The sequence below is a fragment of the Dendropsophus ebraccatus genome, chromosome 12, assembly GCF_027789765.1.
Source record: "Dendropsophus ebraccatus isolate aDenEbr1 chromosome 12, aDenEbr1.pat, whole genome shotgun sequence".
Taxonomy (NCBI): Eukaryota; Metazoa; Chordata; class Amphibia; order Anura; family Hylidae; genus Dendropsophus; species Dendropsophus ebraccatus.
Genome location: NC_091465.1, coordinates 39,194,892 through 39,201,432, shown reverse-complemented (window position 1 = coordinate 39,201,432; position 6,541 = coordinate 39,194,892). Strand labels below are relative to the sequence as shown.

Sequence of the window (6,541 nt, the reverse complement as noted above, 5' to 3'; positions counted from 1 at the left end):
AACTTCGCTCATCTCTAGGCATGATGTGATGTGTAGGTGGCTAAACCCATCCTATACAGTATTAGGCTATGTTCATACAACGTATACTTTCGTAAAACCAAAGTTGTTGAACAACGGCCGTGATTATTATGAACATATACGTTACCTGGCCGTCTATGGGATGCCGGCTGGAGTGTATACACATAGTATCCCTAGTGGATACTAGTAGGGATCCCTAGTGGCGCTGCAAACAACTGACATATATATATTATAAAACATTTCTAAAATCTTGCAGTTTTTATTCTGGCGACTAAGCCTATTAACCTCTTAAGGACGGAGCCAATTTTTGTTTTTGCGTTTTCGTTTTTTCCTCCTTGTGTTTAAAAGGCCATAGCACTTGCATTTTTCCACCTAGAGACCCACATGAGCCCTTATTTTTTGCGTCACTAATTGTACTTTGCAATGACAGGCTGAATTTTTGCATAAAGTACACTGCGAAACCAGGAAAAAATTCAATGTGTGGTGAAATTGAACAAAAAAATGCATTTTTTATTTGGGGGGTATTTGTTTTTACGCCATTCGCCCTGGGGTAAAACTGACTTGTTATGCATGTTCCTCAAGTCGTTACGATTACAACGATATACAGTATTACATGTATAACTTTTCTTTTATCTGATGGCTTGTAAGAAATTCAAACCATTGTTAACAAATATATGTTCCTTAAAATCGCTCCATTCCCAGGCTTATAGAGCTTTTATCCTTTGGTCTATGGGGCTGTGTCAGGTGTCATTTTTTGCGCCATGATGTGTTCTTCTATCAGTACCTTGATTGCACATATACGACTTTTTGATCGCTTTTTATTACATTTTTTCTGGATTTGATGCGCAATTTTGCACTTTGGGATTTTTTTGCGCTTACGCCGTTTACCGTGCGAGATCAGGAATGTGATTATGGGGAATGAGATCATGAGAAAAGGGGGGTGATTCTGACTTTTATTAGGGGAGGGGGCTTTTTACTAATAACTTTTTTTTTTACACTTACACTAGAAGACCCCTGGGGGACTTCTAGTATATACACACTGATCTGTCATATACACACTGATCTGTCATTGAGATCTTTGCTGTATACTTATACAGCAAAGATCAATGAGATCTGCGCTCGTTTGCTCTCGGCTGCTGAAGCCGAAAGCATCCGAGTGCCGAGCCGGGATCAGCGCCATTTTGGAGCAGACACCCGGCCGGCATAGACATGTGGATTGCTCCTCCGGAACGATCCACCCCACTAGACACCAGGGAAGTGCTGCATACAGTAATTGGATGCAGCTGTAAACTTTGACAGCTGCATCCGATTACTGAATTAGAGGGCATGGCGATCAGACCGTGCCCGCTAATAGCCGCGGTCCCGGGCTACACGCAGTACCCGGGATCGCAGCGGTTCAGAGTGGGGTCGCCGTGCGGCCCCGTTTTGAACACCTCTTGCGGACGCATGACGTACCGTTACGTCATGCGTGCTTAAGAGGTTAATAATCTGACACTTCATGTTCTTAACAGATCACTTTCTGATGGTGCCCTTCTTATCATCGCAAGAATAGAGTGAAAGATGACGCTAGTAGGATCTATCATCATTCAGAATAGGTGATTCTCTTATATCCTCTGCACAGGTTACATAGCATGCCTGAAAACCTCCTTGACACAAATTAATGGTGTCCCCTCCAGTCTATTGTGACAGTGTCCATGGGGCTTTCTGTACAGCATATCTCTAAATGCTGTTAAAAACATCTCCGACTGCCTCTATGATGATGTACTAAAAATAATTAGAATAAGTAGAAAAAAATTTATGCCTAAGTCTGTGATTCTAGGAAGTAAAACATATTTAGGTGATATATTCACTTTAAGGTTAAACTTAAAAGAGAAGTACAGATAGACCTCTTTTTTTCACAAGTGTCGGGGAGGGGAAGGATAAAACAAATAACATCTCTCAACTCCCCAGCTCTTTCAGCTGTTCATATTATAGCTCTACATTCATTTTTATTGTCTATTCTATTCATTGTTTCCTACGCTGCATTTGCTGGACAGAATTTGCTCACTCTTATTCTTTTTAGTTAAGTTTTTTCAAACTGGTGTGCTTTCTCAGGTCTGTCTCCTAGCAACCTGTTCTGAGGCACCATTTTGTCCTCACTGTGAGACAGGGAGCACACTTGTTCTTGGGCTTGTGAAGGCATCAATTTCTGACCAGCAATAGCCACAGCAATATCTCAGAAGTACCTCAGCAGAAACATTAGTAACTACAGAAATAACTACAGTGTTGTATCATCCATTACTGCTGTATCAAAGTTCAATAAACCAAATCTTCATATCATTCATATCACTGTGTACTGTATGAGCTGGTGCTTGTCCGGTCTGCTCTACATTCTGTATACGAAGGTGGGAGAGTCTCACAGTCACTATAAGCCAGTTACACCTTCATTCGCCTCATATGGGGACAGAACAGACGCCTACCGCCTATCCAGTCCCTAGGGAGGTCTGCCAGGACTCCTCCTTTAAAGTGGTGCCCTAGGTCCCTAAGGTGAGTTTTTGTGCCCTTTCTACCTTCCAGTCCTGTTATTCAATGTCTACATAGTGTTATTAAAAGTGTGGAAGGAAATTTAAAAGTTGTAAATTGTGTATCTAAATATTCAAAAAATTTTCATTGTAGAAAATCTTATCACTGTATTCCCAATGTTAAAGCTGAAATTGCCTACTAAGAAGTTCAGTTTAGCCCAGAAATATGTGGTGACTTAAAGAGTGTTGTCCCAACTGCCGAATATTCCCAAATATTCCCGCTTACTGGTTTGGCGGCGGGGTGGTGGGTTATCACAAACATACACATACTGTACTCTCCTCCTCCAGTCCACCTTACCTACTTACTCATTCCCATTCCTCCACTGGTCTCCACTTCTGTGTTCTGTCGTCCCAACCCCATAGGAGCTGCCCCCACAGTCAATCAGTGGCCACAGTGTTGTTCCAACTCATTGAGTCATTGGCAGAGTGGACAGATCCTGTGGGATCGGGACAACACAAAACACTAAAAAAGTGGAGACCAGAGAGAGACTGAAAGTGTTAGTGTGGGCGCAGCAGCAGGGGGACTGGGGGTGTTGAGTACAGCATGTTTATTATTTTTACACATACTTCAGCCCTAAAGCTAATTTTTCTTCACCACAAGCATCCTCTCCAGAACATTAGCATACAAGTAATAATATAAATGAGGCTTTCTGCCCAGGAACATGTTCATTTACAGGTTCACATTTACTTTTCTAGGATCCCAGATTTATTTTGTGTTGCACTACATTTGTAAGATTTGTTGGTGTTAAGGATTGGTGTCCCATTTGTATATATAGAGCCGTATATAAGTATAAACTGTTTGTTGTGGACCCACCAGTTTGGTTCACATATGTAACAAATAAACTTTTCATATTTTATTACTCTATTACTTCATGTATATATAGCTAAATTGATCTGCACGTCACTCAGATCGCTGTAGGGTGTTTATACATGTATCTTTCTTTGCTCTTTTATTGTAAATACCCAAACTATATTTAGTCACCCATTTGTGTCCTCACGCTGTAGTTAGGCACTTGTTGAGCCTCTTAAACGATGGTTTGTGCCCCAATTTTGTGGTTATCGCCCTTCTTTGTGTCTCATTCTGTATTTAGTCCTCTTCTTTGCACCCCTTGCAGGCCCTGACACATAAAAAAAAAAAAGACAAACTCACCTATGATGAGCCGCAAGTCTTCTCCCCATGGGAGCCTCCTAATGCAGGTACTGAAATGCATGGTCATGCTGCCAGTGCCTGTGGCTGTCGGGCGGCAACCTACAGAGGATGTCATAGACAATGAGCCGAGGGCTCACTATTCTATTAGTTTTCATCAATGTCTGCATCCTTGATGATGCAGACACAGTTAAAAGCAACACCCTGCCAGGTAACCAGGGCTTGTGCCATGGATCACCAGTCAGGCTCTACTTTTCTGCCACTGGACCTGGAGGTGGCACATTGCTTTGCCAGCCCAATGCTGGTTTAAATCTCAGAAAGTTCAAACTGCTTCCCAACATTAGTGGGTTAACCTCCAAGTGATTTACTATATAACTATGATGTGGTCATTTGAAATAAGATGAGCCTGGTGGAAGTTTCCAGACCTCAAATAACCTCGAAATTTTTTAATGATTACATCATATCTTACTTACTTTGGTACGTGATTTGTGGAAGCGGGCATTCAGCAACTATCCATGTTTCTCTTATTTAGTTTGTATTGTTCAGCCATTCTATTGGAAATGGGATGATAATCCATACCAGCTTGCTACTTACCCATGGCCAAACTGAAACTCGAGTGTGAAACTGGAGTCTTATTTAATTTCCATGTTTTCTTAAAGAATAACAGCTGTATAGGATTAATGCACTACGGACTGCTGATTAAATCGAGAAGGAGAAGGAGATTAATAAAAGTGACCTTTTAACAATGGTTTTAGATTTCCATTTACCCACAATACATTCAGATTAAGACAATGTGTAGATCTAATTAACAGTAATTGAAGAATAAAGTCTCCAATCCGTGAGCCAAGTATATCACTCCCAGAGTTCTATAGCCAGTAGCAATTTGCTTTCCTCAGCTACCATGGACAGGGGTCTCGATGGCAGTGCCTTGAAAGACACAGAAAGCAAGAGCACGAGCCTGGACACTTTGCCACCATGCATAGAAGAAATGGCCACAAGGTGGAGTTAAAATAATAAATGTGAATATATTTAATTAAAAAATGTACACTTTTAGGCTATGTTGACACAACATATTTCAATTGACACAACATTGCAATTTGTAACAACGGCCATGATTAATTCAAAAGATACTTTGCATTGAAAATGAATGGAATCCGAGACGGAGTGTATGCATATAGCATACGTTCCGGCCAGGATTGCAAGCGGCCACGGGGAAAACTAATGTGTGAACTGAACTGTCAATGGAAAATTGTGTGCTATGGTGAGTTGGGATGTGGGCACACGGATGCACCAATTTAACATAAATTCAACATAAATGAAGTTTATCCGGCAGGTACTGCAGTACCGGCCGGGATGATCTTCACTGACACCGGCCATTCTGTGACAGGGCTGGGTCACAGAACAGTCGGTGTCATACAGCTTATGAACCCGGCTTTATACTCTTTTACTGGTTACTTCATCAGGTCCAGGAGAGAAGGCACCTTACACTACATAGAGAGGGTTACTGGATTCTGATATTTTTTCATGTTTGATATTTTTCTTGTGTAGCAGTCATGTGAAAAAAAGCACCTTAATGGGTAGTTTGTTTTTATATGGACTTAATCGACTATAACTAATAGAGGCGAGCAAATTGCTGATCTAAACGAAGCGAAGCGTTCATTTGATCAGTGCTTCAATCATCAAGTCGCTGGCCCTTGAGTGCTTCTCCACTCCCTGCCGTTCCACCCAGGATGCTGGGAAAAGCTGGATCCAATACTAGGAAACTTCTCCAAGTTTCCCTGGATTGGATCCAGCTTTTCCCTGGCACCTGGGGTGGAGCAGCAGGGAGTGGAGCACTGATCAGATGAAACGCTTTGATTAGTTTAGATCAGCGATTCGCTTATCTCTAATGACTAGGGACTAGAGATGAGCGAACCCCGAGTCCATCCGAACCCGATCGTTCGGCATTTGATTAGTGGTGGCTGCTGAAGTTGGATAAAGCCATAAGGCTATGTGAAAAACATGGATATAGTCATTGGCTGTATCCATGTTTTCCAGACAACCTTAGAGCTTTATCCAACTTCAACAGCCCCCGCTAATCAAATGCCGAACGATCGGGTTCAGATGGACTCGAGCATGCTCAAGGTTCGCTCATCTCTACTAGGGACCACTCAGGACCAGAAACATGTTAGTAATCGCTTCTCTGCCTTTTGGCTAAGATCAAGTGTCTGTTCTTATCAGTATAATATCTGATACGTCCCCTTTCTGGGGACCATATAGTAAATGGATTTGTAGTGCTTCAAGGTTCAGTGCAAAAAAAAAAAAAAAAGAAATATGTTGGTAGAGATTGTTATTGATTTTATGAATCTTTCCATAAGAAAGTCAATCATTTCAAGTGGTGCTGGCCAAATTTGGACTGAGATTTGGCCTGTTGTAATTCATGCCTTCACTGGAAAAAGTCACTGCTGGGGGAATCTTCTTCTCCTTTCCCAAATTGACATACATTGTAAGTTCTAAGTTCTTTTCATACTGCCATCACCATCCTATTTAGTGTATTTGATATAATTATTTGTAAACCAAAGCCGACCAGAACAAACACCAGGAAAAGCAATCCACTCCAGGTTTTGGCTTACAACTACTCATGCAAAGTATTGACCAAAATACTGCGATGGGAAGGTGAACTATGTAATATGCTAAAGAAATGAGCAGCGTTTGACATGTATTACGCACTTGTACAAACACTATAAGAGATTCCCAGCAGTATGGCCCGATTTAATAATCACATGGTATCAGAAAGGTAAAGACAAGCTGGCACCGCTACAATGGGAAGCACTGC

General features: G+C 41.6%; 1 non-coding gene across 1 annotated transcript; it reads left to right on the top strand.

Annotated features, from left to right (window-relative positions):
* Positions 1 to 5,899: 5,899 nt before the first annotated feature.
* On the top strand, positions 5,900 to 6,097 carry LOC138770178 (U2 spliceosomal RNA). Its single transcript, XR_011359426.1, has one exon. It is a non-coding gene; the product is annotated as a U2 spliceosomal RNA (small nuclear RNA).
* The last annotated feature ends 444 nt before the right edge of the window (positions 6,098 to 6,541 follow it).